This window comes from Ambystoma mexicanum, chromosome 5q (genome assembly GCF_040938575.1).
Source record: "Ambystoma mexicanum isolate Mex_15411 chromosome 5q, UKY_AmexF1_1, whole genome shotgun sequence".
NCBI classification, from domain to species: domain Eukaryota; kingdom Metazoa; phylum Chordata; class Amphibia; order Caudata; family Ambystomatidae; genus Ambystoma; species Ambystoma mexicanum.
In genome coordinates this window covers 1,404,148,619-1,404,171,412 of record NC_090933.1, presented here as the reverse complement: position 1 = coordinate 1,404,171,412, position 22,794 = coordinate 1,404,148,619, and the positions used below count along the sequence as shown (strand labels likewise).

Here is a 22,794-nt window from a genome sequence, read left to right as displayed (position 1 = left end):
ATATTTCAGCACGTCCCTACAAAACAACACATTCATCCTGCCGGTGTGGGCGCTTCACCAGCCAGATACTCATATACACATGCACACATCACACTCCTACACAAAAACACTCACTCACGCCTACATACTTACACACACTTAAAAACACACACATTTACAAACTTTTAAAAAAGCATACCTTTCTCTGTGGTGGTTGATCATGTCTTAGGCTTCTCTCCAATGAGGAAGGCAGTTTAGGCGGCAGACAGAGGAACACATGTGAAGTATAAGGCCAGAGACTGCGGCTGCCAAGCAACCTCTCACTGTCAGCAGGTCCCACACAGCTCACTTTCTCAAACACCAACATGCATTTTATTTTTCTTATCACCGGGCTTGGTCACTGTTCAGACAAGCAGCAGCAAAAACGGGCGCCTGGACATGGTGGAGGAACCCAAGGGGAGAGGATTGTCCTCCTGTCCCCTCTTGGCATTGCCACTGCAAGATTGAATTATGTTGTGGCATACCAAGGGCTTCAGGAGCCTTTCCCAAAAAGGCGGTTTCTGATAGTTCTTCAGAACATGTTATTTTACGACATGTGAAACTTGTATGAATGCTTGGGGAATCGAACACTCTGAACTGTGCCTATACATAGGGCTTTATGGTGTGTATTAGATTAGGATGGGATGAGATATGTTGCACTCCTTCAAGCATTGAGGTCTGCCTGTTGTTGTGAGATGCTCCTATATAATTAAATAATTTTACAATGAGCTGCCTAAACTTATATTTGTAAATTATTTTTTAAAAAAATGTCAACAAATATTTGACAAAATCAATGGTTTTGAATTATGTGTCGGCATGGGGAATGCTTTTACCAGGAATTGTCATTTTTATGATGTGCTAGTTCCATTTCTAAAGTGGCCTCTTGGTGCTGATTCTCTGTTATATGTAAACAATACACACAATTTAGTTCAAAAATGTTTTGTGTGGTTCATATCAAAAGAAGTAAATGTTACGACCCCACTGCGGTCCTTCCCACCGCAGTACTTTCTGGCGTATTATACCCAGACACATCGCCTACCGTGGACGTTGGGGTGCTCTGTGAAGATTCCAGGTGCGAGACGGGAGACCGTGCTCATCGGTTACATGTGATTTTATTGAATCCAAAATAACTAATCCCATTACAACTAATAACATAATAACGAATTCCAAAATAACTAATTCCTTTTTCCTTTTTCGTTGTATTTGGGGGGTCCCCCCAAACCCTCTCTTTTGTTTGTTCCTAATACTTTTCCCCCACTCCCACCCCTTATTTTTGTTTTTTTTCCCAATTCGTTATTTTGGAATTCGTTATTTTTTGTTTGTTGTAATGGGATTCGTTATTTTGTGATTCGTTATAATCACTGCATACGGTGCACATCTCTACAGGAAAGAAGGGTGATGTGGATGTTCGAATGCACCTGAGGATCCTTTTCCTCTAACCTACCGTCCCCCTGGCGTGCGGACGCTTAGGCAAGACCGCAAGGAAAGGCATAAACGTCAGCAGAGTGCAGAGAATGGCATTGTCACAACGGTCTAGATTCCGGAGAGCTGCATAAGTTACCTGATTATCCTGCTACTTCGTTTTTTGTTTCCTTTTTTTCTTGTTATAATCCCTGTGTTTTGGGGTTCTGGTTTTTACCCATCCAAGTACCTTCCTATTCCGTGGAGAAGATATTTTAATAATAATAATTTCACATTTATATAGCGCTATGAACCCTCAGGTATATGAGCGCTGCTTGCGCATTTATGGACCTCGGAAGGATGAAAGGCTGAGTTTGGCACTGTCAGGATTCAAACCTGCGTTAGCAGGCTCTGCACGGATGTCAAAGCGAGCGCTCTACTCACTGTGCCACTTGACCGGCTCCATTAACTTCTGTAACTAAAGGGGGGTCCTTTGCTCCTTTAAGGTAAATCGTTCTGTTCTAGGGGGAATATCTTGAACTCCATAGAAGCAGGGGCGTCATTTCACCACAATGCCACAGGTAGCGAAAGTGACATCACATGACCCTTGAACCCCCTGATGACATCACAGGAAGTGATGTTATTTGACCCTGCCCCCAAGTGATGGCAAACAACCTTTAGATATTTCAGCTGCATATAGCAACCGTGTTTCCGGGTGCTCTCACTTCAACCAGATATAAGAATCGGGCACAGAGGGAGGCATGATTTGTCCATGATTACACATTTGGGGAATGTCATTTTCCAGATTCGACGTGGGGTCTATATGTAAAACATACATAATGCAGTATTTGTAACTGGGTAACCGAAATCTCTAACACAGGCTACAACTAGTGTATGAAACCTCTATTAGGATGCCAACTTTATATAAAGACATATCAATCTTGTAACCGATTCTCTTAGTCTCATTCGCTACTGGGAAGTGTTATACTTTATGAGTTTGTATTGGTAATTTGGGGAGTGAGCCTTTACAGCCTCAATGCCCGCCCCCTGGAGTTCTCTGCCCTGACCATGGTGAGCCATGCCCTCTCTGCCCGCTGCCGCTCTGTATCCATTTGCTGGCTCATCCACTGCCACACGGAAGACACACATTGTCCAGGTTCCTTCTACCCTTTGACCGATGCCTGCCCCGTCATGTTGTATGCCCCGAGTCCGGACACCTCCTACGTCGAGCCTGGTGCTGCTGCCTTGATGTCATCTGCCTGTGCCACCACGATTGCCTCTGGGATGCTGACGACCCCCGGGCTGTCGTGGACGTGCCCTGCTGGAAGTTGCCTGCACATCCTCCATTGCCAGGGATCCTGTTGCTTGGGTGACCACCTCTGCTCAACCTCCGATGCCCGACTGTGGCAGGGATGGGATCTCCATCAGCCTGGCTGCGGTGGATGAGGCAGGTCCACAGGGTGCCCTGGTGGCATCTGGGCCGGAAGACGGCATGCAGGATGACTGGCGCATAGTGGGTGCAGAGGAGGAGAGGGTCGCAAGAGCGGCCAGTACATGCAGGAACCCTGCGACAATGAGCAGTCCGAGCCAGTTCAGGATGGCACACAGCTGTTTGTGATGACATGCGTGGTCCTGGCAGGAAGCACGCACATCATCACGGATCACGCGTGTGCGCATCACGACACCGACTAGGACAGGCTCAACCCTGTCACGGATTGAATGGTCCGCAGGTAGAGGAAGGTCAGTTGACATGGACACATCCTTTACCCGCAGACGGGACTGGAATGAGGCATCCCTGCCGGTGCAGAGTGATGCAGTCACAGAATCAGGGACAGGATTATGCACAGGCACCTCCGCGGTGACCTGTGCTGCCTCCGGCCTCCTGCCCCTGCCCCTGGACTGCACCACTTGCACCAGTGGAATCACCCCCACCAGGCCCTATGTGTGATGTGTGGCTCTAATGCAGCCTCCTCCTTACCCACCACCGACCTGGATCCCTCCACACTGTCTTCCGCATTGTCCTGCCCCTGTGAGGGCTCACCTGCCCCTTCCGCTGCCGAGGAGCCCACTTCCAGCCTTGCCCTCTTGGGCCTCCCCTCGACAGCTGCGGCTATGGATGCGGCACAAGTCCCCTCGCTCCTGGAAGATGACAAATGGTGGGAGGATAACTGGGCCCTGCATCTCCGCCTGGTGGAGGCATCTCTGCCGCTTAGCTCCATAGCACCGTCTGCACCCTCTTCCTCAATCGCCGCTGTAGATAGGGAGAAATTGAACACAAGCATTAGGGTACCAAAAAATAGTCTGATGGACACAAAGCAATTGCACATGAGTGTCACTGTCAAACGTCACTCCCATCATTACCCTCCACAACAAACGGGTCAGTGCAAGCCACAACAAGCATGGCACGAAGCAACAGATATTTGCATCCATGTCCAAGGCACTGTGTGTACATCAGAAGGGGGACTGGACCTTACATGCATCATGGGACATGCACAACATATGCACACACACCACCGGACAGTCATGCATCTGCCCATGTCTACCTACTGTCACAGAGCACACATTGGCAACGTTGCCACATCAGTCAATCAGGCATCGAGATGGCCATGTATCATGCATTCATGGCGTTTCCCAGTCACACACCCACCAATCACACGCACACACCGTGCACGTCCATGAAGGTGAAATAAGCATCCATGTCTCACGCTCAAGACATGGCCCAGTACAGACACAGGCATGCAAACATGTGTGCATTGTCACATGCTGGTGCACATCATGCATTGCAACACAGACACCATTGATATGGATCACGCCTGACTACACTCACATGCAGCACCATCATGTCCCTGCACACAGACATCCATACATGGGGCATGCCAGACATACAGCCAAGGTGCTCACTCCTGCCACACCTCAACATGCACTACGCTGCAAAGGAACACATGGACACTTACCACTTGACACCAGACAGGTCTGCAACTCGAGGACCTGGCGTGTGCGCTCCAGGACCCGCATCTGCATGTTGGTCAACTGGTCGCGGCGCCCCACTTCTCCACCAGCCTGAATGAGGCACGGGGCCTAGGTGTGGGTCCTGGAGCTGAAGTCCTCCCAGTGCTCCCGGACGCATTGGTAGACGTGGGATGCCACCCCCGCCGCGTTGTTGGCATCCACGATATCCGACCAGCGCCTCCTCCGTCCTTCCTTGTCGAGGCATGATGTTGAGAAGAGGGCATCATAATGCCCCAGGACTTGCTCCACCAGGATGTCAACTTCATTTGCAGTGAAGCTGACAGCCCTCTGCCTTTCTGCCCTAGGCAGGTGTGGGTGGGCAACTAGGTCCTGGGGCTGGGCTGTGACCCAGTTGGGAGTCTTCTGGGTCAGCAGAGGTGGTCTCAGGAACAGGATCGCTGGCAATGGCTTCTGTGCAGGCACCAAATAGCAGGGCACTGGCAGCAGGCAGGCTGGCAGCAGCAGATGGCTCGTAGGAGGCTGCTCGGGGCTCTGGGGGGCAGGTAAATGGCCTTCTGGGCAGGAGCGTGGTCTTCCGTATGTCACTCAAACCACATGGCCTGAAGATGCCCAATTGACCATATTTTATAGAGGGTTAAAGGACAAATTGAAGAATGCCATGTGTCAAATTGTAGCCCCCCTCTGAAAACCTGACTATATAACCATGGTAATGAGAAGAACAACTTAGGAAAGGAGAAAGAAGAAAGCAAGATAACCGGACGTGTGGCCCTTGCATAAAGAAACCCTTCCCAGTTCTGAAGTTGAGCCCATGCAATTAGGTAGCACTCGGGGTCCGCTTCTCCCAGAAGAAAGGGAAAGAAGGAGCAAGCTCACTCTCTGCTTCTATTTCAGAGACCCGGGCCATTCCGTCCAGTTTTGTCCCCCATCGGGAAATTACCCCACCCGCAAAGTGTAGGGAGGATACAAGCAAGTTTAGATACAGACACCTCCCAGTTGGTGGTTTGCCCTATAGTGCCTCGTCAGGCTCCCCATGTGTTTATACAGGTGCACGTTGTCATGCGAAACCAGCATTGGGAGGAAGTAGTTGCTCTGATTGACAGAGAAGCCACTAGTAACTTTATTGATTTAGCCAGTGGATTGCTCCACATTAGTTTCAGGTCTCATTGATCTTCAAACCAAGACTCTTCTCATGATATGTGCCCAACTACATCAAGAACACATAATGTTCAATGTCATCGTAGCACCACACTTCCAGGTCATTTTAGGTATGCCCTGGGTGAGATGTCACAATCCGGCCTATGCCTCTTGACCTGTTCCAAGACGTGCGTTCTAATCCAAGAACATCCTACCCCTACCCCTTCTTCCCGGTGTGTACCTCAGAGAATCCTTTGGATACATGATCAGCTTCCAAAAGAGTATCAAGATTTCTGTGATGTCTTCAACCCCAAGGAAGCAGACAACCTACCACCCCATAAGGACTATGATTGCCAAATTGAGTTGGTACCCGTGGCCCTTTCAGGTGAACATATGCCCTACCTGAAAAAGAAAATGTGATACTCACAGGGTATATCGAGATAAATATTGCCAAAGGTTTTATTGGACACTCACCCATTTCAGCCAGAGCCCCTATATTTTTCATCCCCATAAAGGATGATTCAGAACTGCGTAGACTATAGGAGACTCAATGCCATCAACTATAAAGAATCACTACCCTCTTCCTCTCTTTAATGTGTTACTAGAACAAGCAGGAAACAGCACTGATATATACCAAGCTTGACTTGAAAGGGGCATATCATTTGATTGTATGAATATTTAGTAATGCCCTCCAGGCTTCGCAATGCTCCTGCTGCATTTCAGTTCTTCCTCAACAGGACTTTAGGGACATCCTCGACATTTTCATCATCATTTATCTGGACGATATTCTGGGTTTTTCCCCCACCTATGATGAACATGTCAAACACATCAGAAAGGTGCTCCAACGTCTTCAAGAGCATTGTCTATGCGCCAACCCTACCAAGTGTTAATTTAACCAGGAATGGATCTCGTACCTTGGGTATAGCTGTGATGCTGTTAATGTACTGAAGGGTAGGACCTCCTTGTCCTGGTCCTATACCTCCTTATTCTGTGTGTCCTGCTTATTTTCTGCACAGTTTGGACCCCTGGCTGTGCAGCTCTTGATTTTGTTCTTGGCGAACAGTACCCATGGGATAACCTTAGGGCATGCTTGGGTAGGGGTACAACACTGTACCCCTAGTGTATGTTTTTGGGCACATGTGTGTTGCATACAGAGCAGGTTATGGGCTGGTGGCAGTTACATGCTGATGTGACAGTGGCTCTAGGTATCCTCCATGTTTGGGATACCCAGGCCCTATGATAGGAATCAATGGATTCCTACACAAAGGTAAGATGGCCACTGGTGGCCTCTTGGTTTCCTTTGCCTTAACCCCTTGTTTCTCAAAGTTCCCTTTCCCCGAATGGTTGTTGGGTGTAAGGACCATATATGGCTCCGGGGCTGCCTTCTGCCAGACTCGCTGTAACCTTCCCAGGGGCTGCTTGTTGTGGGTAGACCCTTGGGGTGGAGTCTACCTGAATGGAGCGAGTAGTCAGTATGCATTTTGTGTTGTGGGTTTCTGGGTTTGGTTGTGTGACAGTGCCTTAACCAGACCTGATTGAATATGGAATGAATGCAGTGTGGTGCACTGAAAGGCTTGGGAGTAGCCCCCAATTCACATTCTGTGTTGTGGGTGTCTGGTTTCTGGTGAATAGCCTGAATGCCTGTGAGCCTGATTGGGTGCCGTCTGCATGAATGCACTTGGGTATGATTGGCTGGCTGAACTGGCTCAGCCTGAGTGAAGAGGCTATTTTTAGTACAACAGGAGGCCTCACACTTACCTACATATCAGAAGCTGAAACAAGAAACCTGAAGCAGAAGTTGAAGTTATCTTAAGCTTGCATCCTGGAGTCCAGCTGGAGGAAGAAGTATGCAGCTGCAAATCTTCAAGCAATCCGAAAGCGGCTGTGCTGACTCAAGGACTGAACCAGAGAGAACCTGGATAGGCAACATCTTCCCAAGCTTTGAGGGAACATTGTGCAACTGCTGCTCTTCACCCAAAGTGGCCTGCCATCCGGAAGACGGAATCTTCGTGGGTCCAGAAGAGGAGTGCCTAAACCTCTTGAAGCCAAGTAGTTTACCTGTGTGACCCAGGGTCCGGAGGAGTGTTTGTGACCGCTGGAAGCCAGGTTCCTGAGTATGGCCTGGAACAGTGGGTACCCTGGCATAGTGCTGCTTGACACCCAGGGCTGTGAAAGTTCAAAATCTTTGAAGAATCCTTTAAGTGGCATCCCTGCAACAACATCTGCCCATTTGTCCATGCCGAAGAAGGTCCAGGGTCGCTGCCTGCAGTGGAGTGTAGGCAGGTGGGTTTCCCACCACCAAAATCCAAAAAGACGTCCCGAGTGTCCAGACTTGGATAGGGTCTGGGGTCCAGTCTAGTGGTCATGTCCAGGTTGCCAGAAGCCATCCTGAGGTCTGTGTTGCGGCTGCAGCACTGAAGAACGGAAAGTCTGGAAACCACGAAATCCCAAAACCTGACACCTACTTCTGCCACTGTACCCATTGCCATTGAAAGTCATACAAGGCCACCAAGGGGCGTATCTTCTTCGTCCAGGCCTTGCCGGGGTCCACAGCAGGTTTCATCTTTGTGGGACATCCACCGCTGGAGTAACGACCCACCAACAGAGACCACTGCGAAGACCGAAAGTGCTACCTTTCTGACACTGCTTGGTTCCTTTCTTCTTCTTGCCATCGACATTCCAGCGACTCCTTATTCCAAAGGGAGTTCATCCTCGAGGGGTGTTATTGAGTAAGGCCAAGAAACTCCACCACTTCTCCTGCCAAGGCACCCACTGTACTGTCACGAGGTAGAGTATCTTCCATCCTCAGGAATCATCCATGGTTCCAGATTCGTCTTGGATCCTGTTCTCCTGTGACTTCCCAGGTACTTTGGGATAGTGAGTCCTATAGAAAAGGAAGCAGAGCATTATTGAACATATTAGGACTGGGCTGTAATATACAAGATAGAGTACACCTTAACTTTTCCTTTACAGGATGCCCAGATGGGGGAAATCCTCACACAGTATTGCCTATCTACCTTAAAGAAAGCATTCTGCCAATGTTCCTAATCTAACCTGCCTTTCTACAGTAATATCTATGCCATTATCCAATGCTTTATGATTCCCATGCTTTTTAATAACTTTCAGCAAATGGTGCATTCTAAATTGAATCTAAAGTACATTGTGGTACCACATAGATTTGTATATATTTACTATTATTAGGATAGTGTTACCTGAGTACAAAGTATGCTATTTATTGAAGTATATATTTACTTGAACCGTATTTTATATGAAAGAACTGTGTTTTCACATAACATAGGGTGTAGACATTCCTTTGTGGGGACTTGGGGATTCACTGCCTCGAGTCTCAGCCTTGATTGCTCGTCTATTGCTACCATATAGAGAACCTTGGCTGGGGTGCTCCGTGCCTCTACCCCAACAGTATAGGGGGCAGAAATACAGATGCCTCCTCCAGTCGTTACAATATCCTCACACCACAATGGGTGGAAATGGACCCTCAAAAGATTACTGCAATCTTAGAATGGCCAACCCCACAGTCGGTAAAGGAATTACAGAGGTTTCTTGGATTCGCCAACTTTTACAGACAGTCTATACCCAACTATTATCAAGTACTTCTACCATTAACCCACCTTCTCAAAAGGGGAAAAACCTATGAATGAACATCTTCTATGGAAGTAGCTTTCAATCGTTTGAAGGAGCTGTTCACTACTGCTCCCATACTATGCCTCCTGATCCCAACCTACCATACACTGTAGAGGCGGATGCTTCTAATCAGGCTTTGGGTGCCTTGCTACTTCAGATGGATCCAGAAACGAAGAGATCACATCCCTTGGCATACTACTCTTGCACCTTATCACTTGCAGAGAAAGGCAATAGTTTTTTTATTGGTTATATGGTTAAACAAATTACCTTTAACCATTTATTACACAAACCGAAAGAGTCAAAATAATACAGTAACAAAAAAATAAAATACAATAAATACAATGGATAAAAAACAAAAAAAATGAAAAATCAAGAACACAATAGGGAAAACATACCCAGTTTTTACAAAAATAATTTCCACAAAACAACTAGTAAAGCATATATAAAACCCTACCACAATTCAAGAAACAGTTCAACATCATATCATACATTTCTTTAAACATTTCATCATAATCCATCAAGTATCTTTTAGATCTAGATTCTCCAGATGCAAGCTATCAATAAATCCTACAACCAATAAGACTGGTGAGGTAGTGCGACCAGCCATACATGCCTTCCAAAATTCTACACCCTTTTCATCATAAAAATAGTTCCAATTAATCCATTTCCTAAAAAATAACATTCTTTTCCCTTGTAGAGCAGCAAATTGAATCAAAAAATGATAAAGTGATTCCTTCGAATCGCTCTCCTCACAAAAATTACCGTCCACATTTTCCCTTGATATAAATCGATATTGTGCTTGTACCTCTCCGGTAAAATGAAGATTCCATTTAAATTTCAAGAACTATCTTCTAATATATCTGTTGGGATGTTTCACCAGATAAGGGCCAATGTTCTTTTCAAGTGACTGAGTGAACTATATGAATGAACCTCCATCAACGTTCGAGACCAGTCATTCCTATATAACTGTAATTTCACTTTCGCCGGGTTCTCGAAAAGGTCAACAACAGTCATTGCAAAGTCACTGAATACCTCGGAGCAAAATTCACTAAATTCCCATAAATAACTTGTTTTGTTGTCATTCATCAGCATACTGAGATCATAAAATAAGGAATCATTTAGTAGATCAACCATTTTCTGATAGAATGCTAAAAATCTCCCTTGCACTCTACTCCTTAGGGAACACACACCCAATTCATAGAGAATAGCAGGCAGTGGAATCGAATTCGGAACATGCAACACTCTCCTCCATATTAATCCCCCAGTTTTCAAAAAAGTTTAAATATCCATAAAAAACAGGGTTTCAATTCCATATAAAAGTCTAGGGATTATTTTCCCTTCATAAAATTTTGCCAAAGGCATAACAGAGAATTTACCAAATTCTGAATCCATTCGACACAGTTAATTAGACATAGACAATGCATGTGCCTTTAGCCAGTCTCTTATTCTCGACTTATGAGGTTTAGGCAGAACAGTGTATATACAAAATGATCTACCCTTTCCAATGGTTCCCCTTCAACTTTCCATTGATATGCTGTTTCCCTTTTCTTTAACGTACACTGCAAGGTCTTTGTTTTTTTTAGAATTGATTGCCAAATAGTTTGTTCGAGCATAATTTCAAAGGCATTCAATAAATACTGAAGTCCACGTTCCATACAATCAAGTATCAGGGAATCATCAGCATAACTTAACCACGTTACATTTACGCTTGACAATTTAGGAGACGCTAAGGCAGCGGGAGTCAGATGCTCACCAATGTCCAACATGTAGAAATTAAAAAGGCAGTAAGCCAAAGTACAGCCCTAACACCCCTTTTTGTTGGAATTCTACGGGACAGCAAACCATCCTGATTTAGTCTTACCTGCATTACAGAATGCTCATGCAGGCCGATTAATAATCTCAACAGGATGGAAGCAATCCGCATCCCTTTAGTTTTTTCCAGAGCAATTCTCTTTTTACTCTGTCGAAGGCAGAAGTAAGATCATTTGTTGCTAATTAAATAGACTCATACTACCAGGCCAGCGACTGAACACACTTTAACAAGAAGCCATTTACTGAGGTTCCCCAAAGATTTCAGAACCCCGTTTGCCACTTTTGCAGATGCTGAATGTCTTTGGCCCAAGCTTCAAGATGGCCCAACAGCAAGGGTGAAAAAACCTTGCTGTCGGCATCAAGGATGGAGATAGGCTTGCAATTCTTTGAGTCATGTCCTGAACCCTTCTTATATATTGGCATGGCGATCTGTCAAGAGTCAGGATATAATTTACTCCCCACGACATCCTTAAACAGAAAGCTAAGAATGGAGGACAAGCATGCAGGATTGCTCCGAATAAGAATGTTGGATAGTTTTTTAGGGCCCGGGCCCTGAGATGTACTCATTCTACACAGAATTTCAAAAATTGCCTCCTGATAAACCTCTAGCTTCTACTCGTTATTTGTCTCTGTAAACTCAAATAATAGCTCAGAATCGTTTTGAGAATAAAATAGTTCCAAAATGTATAACCCACTCAGATTCGGAGACAGCATTTATCTGAGCCTCAGCTTGTGAATGAGTAATATCGTTGATCAATTTACAAAAGATCAGTGAATATTTGCTGCCCATGATGGTCAGCATGTTCTCACAATCATTTTGTTCCAACTATTAACCCAGTTTTAATTGGTTAAGTGTAGCTTCTTCATAGATTTAACCACTAAATCTTTGTCCCCACTTTCCCTGATTTCTATCGCTTTAATTTCTGCTCTCAACTGGATTTTGCGTTCAGCAATTTCTTTATCATATCGATTAAGATATTTTATTTCATGCCCTTTGGGGATTATACGATGGGAACTCAAAGTCTGAGCTATTACTTCATCCACAAACAGATTGAAAGAGTCAACAGTGAAGGTGTTACATTTCCAGTCTATGGTGGCCCCTCCTAAGCCATTCTTCAAATTTTAATTCCCACACTGGATTTTATCAGAATCAGTAGTACAACTGAAGGCCGCCCTAAAGGATTCTGCCAAGCAGGTTGAACTACTGAAGTTTATCCATCCAATTGTGCACTTGCGACTAACCATGTTCCTTGCAATAGAATACAATTGCATTCTTTCAGCGTATCACCTAACAAAGGGTCAGTAAAGAGTTTATTATGGCTCCTAGTGTTCCAGGAGAGTAATTATAGTACACTATCCGTATAAAGGCATCGGTCACCACCTTGGTCAATTCTGGGACCATTCAGCGGGCCCACTATCCAGGACCAGTCCTGTTCTACTGAACCTCTTCTTGTTTGAGAATTCATTGAAATGACTTTGCGATCTGCCTCAGAATGTGCATTCATTGAAACGACGATTTCACTCGGGAGTAGTCTGGGAAAAAGTCCAACGTTCCTCTTCCCCTGATTTCATGTGCCAGGAAATGAGGGACGAGATCAAAGCCTACCTGGTGTAGAAACTGTAATTCTTGCATAATTAAGTCAAACACCAATTTACAGTTGATGTAAATTAGTGCACGATCTGTGCGATGTAAATCAATAACATCAACTCTAGCAATATCCTTTGTCGAAATCACTCTCTGATTAGCTATTGAACCAAAAAGCCTTAAGATGTTAGTTCTATTAAGATTACATCCCGGTATTCCATCAAGAGGGATTTGACTAAAATTCGATACATTGGAGGAGTTGAATGGTCTTGAGTTAAGGGGATAGGGACCCCACCTTGTTTCCGATGCGAGTCAGATAGAACTTGAGTGGCCTGATACAAATAGCTAAATTCAGCTCGCCTAGCACTTTTCAACATATTGGTCACCTCGCTGCGGGTGCTCCTTCCTTTTACACTGGCACCAAACCGAGGCACCTTGTTTCCTCATAGTTAATGCCAGGTAAAGGACACAGATGTCTATTTATAATTGGCAGCCACTGATTGCAGAGCCTCTTTATAAGAACTGAAATTACCCGCAATTCCACCTGCAACTGGGTGTATTTCCAAAGGGTGTGCCAGTCACGCCAGAAATGAAGCTTGCAAACCTGTTGTATAGTTTTGCACCGGAACCTGTATTGTCATTTGTTCCCGCACTGCACTCTCCTCCCTTAACATTATCACAGAGGAAAAGAGGACTGCAGTGGAAGCCAGATCTAAATGCATGTCCTCAGTCTGGACTGAGAATGAGACATACTGTTTCTCTATTTTGGGCATTATGGGCAATGCAAACATCAAGGACGGTTGAGGTACCGTCACTACTGCCTGTCAAGCCTCCAATTGTGATGAGAGTTGTGTGCTTGCATTCTCAGAGGTATTTGCTGGGCTGTTCATAGCAACAGAAACATTCTTGATGGAAGTACTGCATGTAGCACCCGCTCCCTTTTGTGTCTTGGCTAGATGTTTTAATTTGATTTCTCAAGACAGCCATCACTGACGGTTGATTCGTTGATTAGTCAGTGTTTGAGAGGAATTTTCTGGATGATTGTTTTCTGGATGAATGTCTCGATGGCGTCGTTGTCAAACTGTTTCATTTTTTCCCTTACCAGATTTCTTATTCTTCATTCCCGGTCCCTTCCTTGATGACTGGCCCTGTGATAATATAGAGGGTTTTCTGGGTCCCATGTTCTTCGAAGGGACGATTAAGGCGGTGCTGAAGTTTGAAAATATGTAACAGACTCATCAAGCGAGATCACATTCCTAGCTATGATCTCTTCACTACGATCACAAATTCTTGAAGAGACGCCATCTGCTGTGCATGGTCCAAAAGGGGCGCCTCCACATTTGGATGCTGCAGACCATTTGCAACCATCTGTGTGTCAGTTTCCATACCCTTATGCATTGTTAGAGCGCCCAACTTGCTGTTGTTTTAATTGATTCTCATTAGACATTAAGAAGTCCTTAATCATATTTTGTAACCCAGCATTATTAAACTTAAACATTAACGACTCCAGAAAGGTCGATTGATTTCTTGATTTGACCTTCAGCCCTTCATATAATGATACCAGGATACGCAATACCTGATTAATCTCCTCCAGCACTGGTATAGGGCTCTTGTCAACACCATCTGTGATTCTCTGGTCAACCTGTCTCATCATTCCTGTGTGTCTTCTCGGTGGACAGGGAGCTGGAGTTGACGCAACTGTTGAATTCAAAGAGTCTGAATCATAGATTGAGAGTTCAGTCAAGAAAGACAATGCCAAAGCTTTATTTACCTCCAGCCTTACATCCTCCAATGCTTCAGTTCTGATTTCCTTGTCGTAAGACTTTGTCCTCGGTTGGGATTGGATTGCAGTACCTATCTGTCCGATTTACACATCCTCATTATGCCCACCCAGATTGTGTCTATTAGAGGCGGGGCTCACCCTCTGTGAAGTTAAAGTTGCAGGTGCTGGAATAAAATACGCAGTTATGTTTTCTGTTATTTTATCTGCGTTACCATATTTTCCAATCCAGGCACTGGGATTAGTGCCAGCATTCATTGTTTTTATAGCTTTTGTTGTTTTCCTGGAATTAGCATTTTTGCTCTTGGTGGCCCCCTTGCAGGAAGTGCTGGGCCACCTACAAGCCCTGATGTTTCTTCACCCAGTGACTTTGGAAGGGGGTGGTCTATCGCTATCTGAAGGCACATACCACTCACCTGAGTTAGGCTTCTTTTCTGGGAGTTGATCACTTCACTCACCAAACTTGCTCAACTGTCGTACTGTCTAAACACGCATCGCGCTGCACTATATGTGGAAATTTTTATGCTGAGAAACCTTCAGCAACCATGCTGGCCAGTTGTTTTTTACATGTTTTCCGACTCCACAGGCTTCCTGAATCCATAGTAATGGACAGAGGAACACAATTCATCTCTCATTTTTGGAGGGAGGTCAGCCGACGCTTAGGGATCCGTCTAAACTATTCCTCTGCTTACCATCCCCAAAGTGACAGACAAAGCGAGAAAGCGAAACAAACTATAGGTCAATACCTACAATGATACATGACTGAACAAGAACATGATTGGGTAACCTTACTACCTCTCGGAGAATTTGCATATAATGATTCTGTTCATGCTGCCCTTCAAGATACCATGGGCCTCATTACGACCCAGGCGGTAAGTTACCGCCTGGGTCGTACCTTTACCACCATGGCCTAAACTATGTTTAGGCCATGGTGGTTGGCAGACTTACCGCCCCATTCCGAGGTGAGTGGGGCGGTAAGTCCCCATTAACCCATTTACCCTTCCCCATTCCCATTTTTGCCCCATAGGGCATAATGGGAGTGGGGAAGGCGTTAATTACGCCACCGTAAATTACGGTGGCGTAATTAACAACAAGGTCCCTTAGCGCCATGGATTTTAACACCTGCTAAAAGCAGGTGTTAAAACCTCCATGGTGCTAAGGGACCTCGGAATCAGGCGGTAAGGGTCGGCGCTGTTTACGCCGCCGTAAACCCCTTACCGCCTGGGTCCTAATGAGGCCACATGTTTCATGTGTCCTTCAGAATACACTTCTATTCCAGTTATCAGATGGATCACTGAAGTCCCAGCGGCGTCCGATCTTATCATCAGTATCCAACAATGTGGTATGATTGACCACGGCTCATATAAACCTTCCTGCAGTTCACAGTTTCTTCAAGCCCATATATATTGGACTCTATCATATTTTCAGAGTAATCAATCCTACTGCCATGGAACTGCACCTCCCTTCCTAGTACAAGATCCACCCATCTTTCCATGTCTCTCTCCTCAAACCTGCCCGAACCATGTCTGTATATCCCTCTCAGTTTGTTAAGCCGCCCTGTTGTAGGCCCCCAGAAAGAATACAGGACAAATGTCTCAGTAGGATAGCTCAGGGGTAACGTGCTCGCCTTGGAAGCAAGATAACATGGAGCAACACAGGTTTGATCACTGGGTCCGTGCTTAGAAACCACTGGGTATTAAGCGCGTTATAAATAACTTATCATATGTGTCAGGGGCGGAAAGGGAACCACCGCAAACAAAGGGTGGTCAAAGAGTGCGCAAGAATCAAGCCCTCTCCTAAAATTCCCCAGTCCCATCCATAACCTCTACCTATGCCTCTATCCGGTTTCCCTAACTCCCCCGTACCCATCCAATCAATGAGACCCTAACCCTCCTTCCCTGCTCTGGTCACAGATGCCTGCGTAAGCTTTGACTTGCAGGCACCAAGACCACTGTGATGGTGGTTGGTTCAAGCCACTCCTGCGCCAACGTGCATTATAGGTGCCTGAGTTTTGAAGCCAACCCCAGAGTACAACATGCAAGAGATTGCTAAGGCCCTACATGAGTTGCAGGGTGAACTAGCTGCGTCCAGACAAGAGTATGCCACCTTGTCGGCGTAGGTACGTAGCCTAGCGGCACAGACCCCGCCACTGCCCGACCAGGCTCCAACCCCAGTACAGGTGTAGGTGTCTCCTGAGCCAGTAATACCCCTTGCTCCACCAGAGCGCTATTCAGGAGATCCTCAGAAGTTCTCCACCTTTCTCACTCAGTGACGTCTTCAATTCTTAACGAAGCCTGCGACCTTTCGGTCGGCTCAATCCAGAACTGCTTTCGTAATATCATATCTAATGGGAGATGCCACAGCATGGGCAAATTCTTTAGTCCAGAAAGACGACGCAGTCCTATACGACAGGGACGACTTTTTGAGCGAATTTGAGAAAATATTCAATCGGCGAGCTGCCACCTTGTGCAAAGATCGAGAGTTATTGGCTCTCAGACAAGGCAGCAAAGAACTGGTGATGTATGTCACACAATTCAACCGCCTGGTAGACGAAGCAGAGTGGCCATGAGAAAAAATTAATGTTGTTATTCTATCAAGGGCTGCGGGACAAATTAAAGGATCTGATCGCCCAAGTTGACCGACAACCACGCAAATGCTTGGACATGATTGATCTAGCTTTGCGTCTGGACCATCGTCAGGCGGAAAGATGGGGTGAAAAGCGGAAAGGGGATCGGCGTCCTGTGGCCCGGTTAGACCAGTCTAGGGGATACCGAGGGGCAGTGGACAAGCCCGGTGAGGAGAAAGCTATGTAGAGGACCCTTATCCAAAGAGGAAAAAGAATGGAGGAGAAAGGATGGGGTTTGTATGTACTGTGGAACAGCGGGGCATTATGTCTGTGAATGTCCCACCAAACCCAAAACCCAGGGAAACGCATCGGCTCGACGGTAGTGGGGGTCACCCTGTGAAGCCTGTCAAATAGTAGGGCCACAATTGCTGGCTATCCCAACTTCGCCTCACACATCACCCTGTCGGGTCATTTGAGCTTTTTAGGGCAGAAAAAGGTAGTTACCATGCTAGTAGACTCTGGCGCAATGGAAAATTTTATAGATGCCCAATATGTGGCTACACTAGGTATCCCCGTACAGCCGAAGTCTAAACCAGAGTCGTACGGGGACGGTGGATGGCACGCCTCTCTGCTCAGGGCTCATAGCACATAGTATTCAGTTGGTGACATTAGAGTGTGGAGACGCTCATTGGGAGGAAATTGCCTTTGATGTGATTGCTGCCCCGCAATTTGGACTTATCCTGGGATTGCCTTTTTTTTTTTTTTTATCAAAGATTTTATTGGTTTTGAAACATAAAAACAACATTACATTCATCTCTCTGCATTACAGGGCGGGGAAAAAGGGAGCATTTGTGAAATCAACTTATACAGGAGGAAATAAAGGAAGAGAGAGGGAGAGAAGCAAACAAAAAACATAAACATCAAAGAACTCAACATCAGGGACCACAGTCCAACGGACTGTCAATCTTTGGCAAAAGAAGAACTCATGACATAGTTTGTTCATATCAGGCTCGTTCCGCCCGGTGTCTCGGGGCTTCTCTCAGACTCGGTAACTGCAGCGCCGCATCTGGCACTTAGCTGGCCTCCTCCCACCGTCTTCATATTTTGTTCGCTTTTTGCGGGCAGCCCCTCGCCGCGTACACCCGGTGCTCCTTTACAGCACAAATGTCCACATCCGTGACCCACTGGTCATAGCTAGGTGTGCGTTCCGAACCCCAAAGTTGCGCGATGTTCCGCCTGAGAACCGCCATTGCGGTTGACCAGAACAGTTTCTCATAGCGGGATAGGTCGGTTTCACTGGAAATCCCTAGGAGAAGGCGTTTGGGCCCCTTTGTATCGTCTTGCCTATAACGCTGGACAGTTTATCACAACATTTCCGCCAGAGCTGCTGAATGTTACTACATTCCCATAAGATATGGAAGAAGGTACCTTCCTCACGCTTGCAGCGTAGGCATCTTGCGTCCGACGTCTTACCCCAGCGGAAAAGAGCCACTCTCGGATAGTAGATGCGATGTAGGATCTTCAATTGAACCAGTCTGAGCCTTGAGGAGATGGTTGCCTCACGCGGGTACATCAGGGCCTCAACCCAATCTTCTGGTTGAAGCGGTCTAACATCTCGTTCCCACTTGGTTTTCAGACTGGTTAGTTCTGGTGTCGCGAAGGATGTTATCACATTGTACATGGTGGAGGTGACCTTCCGTTCCACTCGGTCCAGTACTATATTTCGCTCTAGTGGAGAGCTTTCTGGCATGTCTTGTGTGTTCTGTCGGTGGCCAGTCCAAGCATGATTCAGTTGCATGTAGTGGTACCTTTCTGTAGCTGGGAGGGAGAACTCTGAGTGTAATGTCTCGAATGGTACCAAGTTGTCTTCACGTATTACATCTCCAATGCTAGTGATTCCTCGCTGGACCCATTCGGGCCATCTAGGCAATTTTTATATTTCGGGAAGGCAGCAGTTGTTCCATAGAGGTTGGGACAGTGTCAAGTTTCCTGTCCCACCCTAAGTATCGATGTGCTTCTTTCCAGATTCTCACTATGTGCGTTGCCATGTCCGATTTTGGTGTGCGACTCACGCCACCGTATAGGTGCTCTAATGGTGTTGTTGTGCTGTTGGAGTTGAACCCTTTTTGCAGGATGTACAAGAATTTGGGGAGAGCAATCATTTTGAACAGGGCAGCTCTACCCATCAGCGTCAGTGGCAAAGTGATCCATAGGCGGGTATCTTCTGCGAATCTTGTTACAAAGGGGGAGAAGTTCAAGGATGTGTATTCAGCGAGGTGCTTCATGATGCGTATCCCCAGGTATTTGAACTGTTCCATTTCGATCTGGTAAGGGCCGGCCGCTAGGCTCGCCATCGAAACGTCTCCTATGGGGAATAGGATGGATTTGGTCCAGTTCACACGTAAGCCGCTGAATGCTCCATATCGCTCTAGCACGTGCATGACTCTGGGGCAGGAATTGCTTGGGTCTTTTAGGTAGATGAGCAGGTCATCAGCATAGAGCGATACTCTGTCTTCCCAGACCAGCGGAAGCCTTCCCAGGTTGATGTGTTTCGCAGCAGGATTGCCAGTGGTTCAATTGCGATTGCGAAGATCAAGGCCAATAATGGGCAGATCTGCCTCGTGCCTCTCCCCAGACTAAAAGGGTCCGATCGCCAGCCGTTAAACCTGGTCCTGGCCAATGGGGATTCATACAACAGACGCACCCAACTCATGAAGTTCTTGCTGAAGCCCATGCGGTGCATTATGTTCCAGATCGTCTCCCATCTCACTGAATCGAAGTCCTTTTCGAAGTCAATTGCTAGTAGGGCTAGTGGGCCTTGTATGCTGCTGGCTCTTTCCAGGGCTGAGTATAGTCTGTGAAAGTTCATGTGTTTTTATCTCTGTGGCATGAAGCAGCACTCGTCCGGGTGTATCAGGGAGGGGATAACCTGCTGTAGACGATCCGCTAGTAGTTTTGCCTGTAATTTAGTTTCGCTGTTGATGAGTGAAATAGGCCTGTATGAACTGCAGCTTTCAGGGGGTTTGTCTGGTTTGGGTATCGCTATTATTGTTGCTTCTCGAAGATCTGGTGGAAGAATGCCCTTTTCTCGCGCATGTTGGTACATCCGCAGTAGATGGGGGGGCTATCACATTGGTTCCTACTTTCCGCCATAGCTCAACCGGGAAGCCGTTAGGCCCTGGGGACTTGCCGGTTTGGAGGCCGGATATGGCACTTAGGACCTCATCCTCTGCGATATCCCTCTCCAGTAGCTCCAGTTGCACCTCATTTAAGGTGGGGATGTCAATTTCATAATCATGATGTCCATCTGAGTCGTGGGTTCGCTATAAAGCTCAGCATAGTATTCTGAAAAGCCTTGGGTTATGTCCTGGTCTGTCACTCGTGTATTTGACCCTCCTGTTTCTAGCCGCGGACATGGCTGCGTCCCTGCTCCTTCCTTTCCAGCCATGCCAGCATCTTGCCAGCTTTATCACCTGTTTCATAGATTCTTGCTCGCATTGCGGTATGCGCTTGTCTTGCATTGTCCGTTGCTATATTTTGAAGCCTTTTCTGTGCTAGGAGCAGCATGCGATTTGTGTCCGGCGTATCCTCGCTTATATTTTTCTCCTCTGCCTGCTTCACTTGTTGTTCCGCTTTAAGTGTCTTACTCAGGTGCTTTTTTCTTTTTTTCAGTTATCCAAGATATTAGTTCACCCCTTAGTACTGTCTTGTAGGCCTTGTGTCTCGGGATTCGATGCAGTCTGCATATTTAGCTCGAAATATGTGTTGGTGGCCTCTTGAAGTCTATCCACTAGCTCGGGGTCACCCAGGTAGTAATTATTAAAGCACCAGCTCGGCGGTGGAAGCGGCCTGGATGTTGTGAGTTTTAGCTCCAGCGGGGAGTGGTCAGAAAGGCCTCTGGGGAGCATGTTTATTTCCTGTGCCCTGTGTAGATCAGTTGCTGGGGTGAACAAATAGTCTAGCCTGGAGAGCGAGGCATGTGCCCCTGAGTGGAAAGCGTATTCTCTAGTGTCCGGGTGGATTTCTCTCCATACATCGCATAGGCCAAGTGCGTTGGTGAATGTAGCAAGCCTTGTAGGTACGTTGGGGTTTCTGTTACGTAAATGTGATCTGTCCAAGGTTACGTTCATGACTTCATTGAAATCTCCTCCCAGTAGGTTAGAAGTGTTGTTTGTGATCAGTGGGGCAATATCTATGAGTAGTGGCCCACAGTAGTGGGTTGGCAGTGCATTAGTGGCTATTAATTCAATAAAGTGATCCCATAACGTGCCTGTCACATATACATATCTGCCGCCGGTGTCGTGGGTCACCGTGTTGAGGTGGGAGGGAAGGTTTTTGTCTACCAGAATCATGACGCCCCTTGAGCCCATCGTGAAGCCTGAGTGGAGTGCCAGCTTGTAGTTTGTACGTCTGAACAGGGTACATTCTGTGCCCGCAAGATGGGTCTCAGACAGAAACACTATATCTGCACCCATCTGTTTAGAAATTGCCGTACCAACCGGCACTTGACTGCGTTGCCCAGGCCATTCACATTCCATGTCATGAGCCTAAGTGTTCTGAGAGCGTTAGTGGTAGTGCTATGTGATGCCATGTTTGCCTGTGGTGGTAGAGGCGTATGCTGCTGTTGACGGCGTTATGCGCCGGCCGAGTTTATGCCCATGAGTTCTAACCATCTTACCTAGCCAGGGTGTGCTATGTGCCTGACTGGTCCCGTCTGTAACTAAACTTAACAAACCCTCAACCCCCCACCCCATACTCCTCCCAACTAGAAGCATCGGTCGCCCGAACATGAGAACCTATGGTGTCAACTGGACACCTTACATGCAGTGAACTTAATTTAGGTACAGGTGGTCTCCCCTGACGTTACACGAACCGGGGTTGGCACCACTAGTACTGTTCTGTGGTGTTTCTATGGGGGGGGTGCTTCGACATGAGGTTGCGGGTCTTCCCCGTTACCGCAACTTGGAAAGGTGTGTTACCTTGCGTTAGGTATTACGGTGTGTGGCATATGGTTGGGCAGTTCAGTATGTACACACTGGTGTGTTCCAAAGCGTTACCAGAAATGGTGGCAGGGGTCATCCGTCATTGTCTTCCGGTGGGCCTTGTTCCGGTGGCTGTCGGGGTGCACGTTGTTGGTCGGGAGGTGGTCTGTTGTTTCTTTCCCTTTTGCCATGAGCAGTTGACCAGTCTCCCTCTATGTGCTGTTCTGCCCAGCGCCATGCTTCTTTAGGATCATTAAAGTGGACTGCTGTACCTTTATGGTAGATCTTAAGTTGCGCCGGGAAAAGCAGTCTGTATTTGACCCCCAGTGATTGCAAGTGTTTTTTGAGTTGGTGGAAGGATTGCCTCGCTTTCTGCACCTCTCTCGTGTAATCAGGGAAGAAAGCAATTTTTGAGCCATTAAAGGTGATCGGGCCGTTGGTCCGTGCGTGTTGTAATAGAGCATCTCGGTCCCTGTAATTTAGGAATTTTGCAATCACTGTGCGTTGCGGTGCCCGCTGTGCCGGTCTACCTGTGGGCATTCTGTGTGCACGCTCTATAGAGAAAAACTTGGAGAAAGAGCTCAGATCAAATGTGTCTGTTAGCCACTGTTCAAGGAAGAGCTCCATACAGGCACCTTTGGCTTTCTTGGGTATGCAGAGTATGCGTACATTATTACGCCTCGAGCGTCCTTCCCCTTCTTCTATTCTGTTTTCCAGGACATTAAGCTTCGATGTGACTCTTCTCAGTTGGTGTTGCATGTCCCGTACTCTGTCCTCTGTGTTCGAAATACGCTGTTCGGCTTCACCCGTGCGTGCTGTTAGTTTTTGAAGGTCATGTCTGAGGAGGGAGACGGCCAGACTTATCCCGTCCATTTTTTGCTCCATTGACGTGCAGGAGTCGGCT

At 46.7% G+C, this 22,794-nt stretch overlaps 1 protein-coding gene across 1 annotated transcript in view; it reads right to left on the bottom strand.

The window, feature by feature from the left end:
- Positions 1-22,794, bottom strand: part of LOC138498459 (fibrocystin-L-like) — a 1,772,245-nt gene that overhangs the window by 993,409 nt on the left and 756,042 nt on the right. The window lies entirely within an intron of this gene.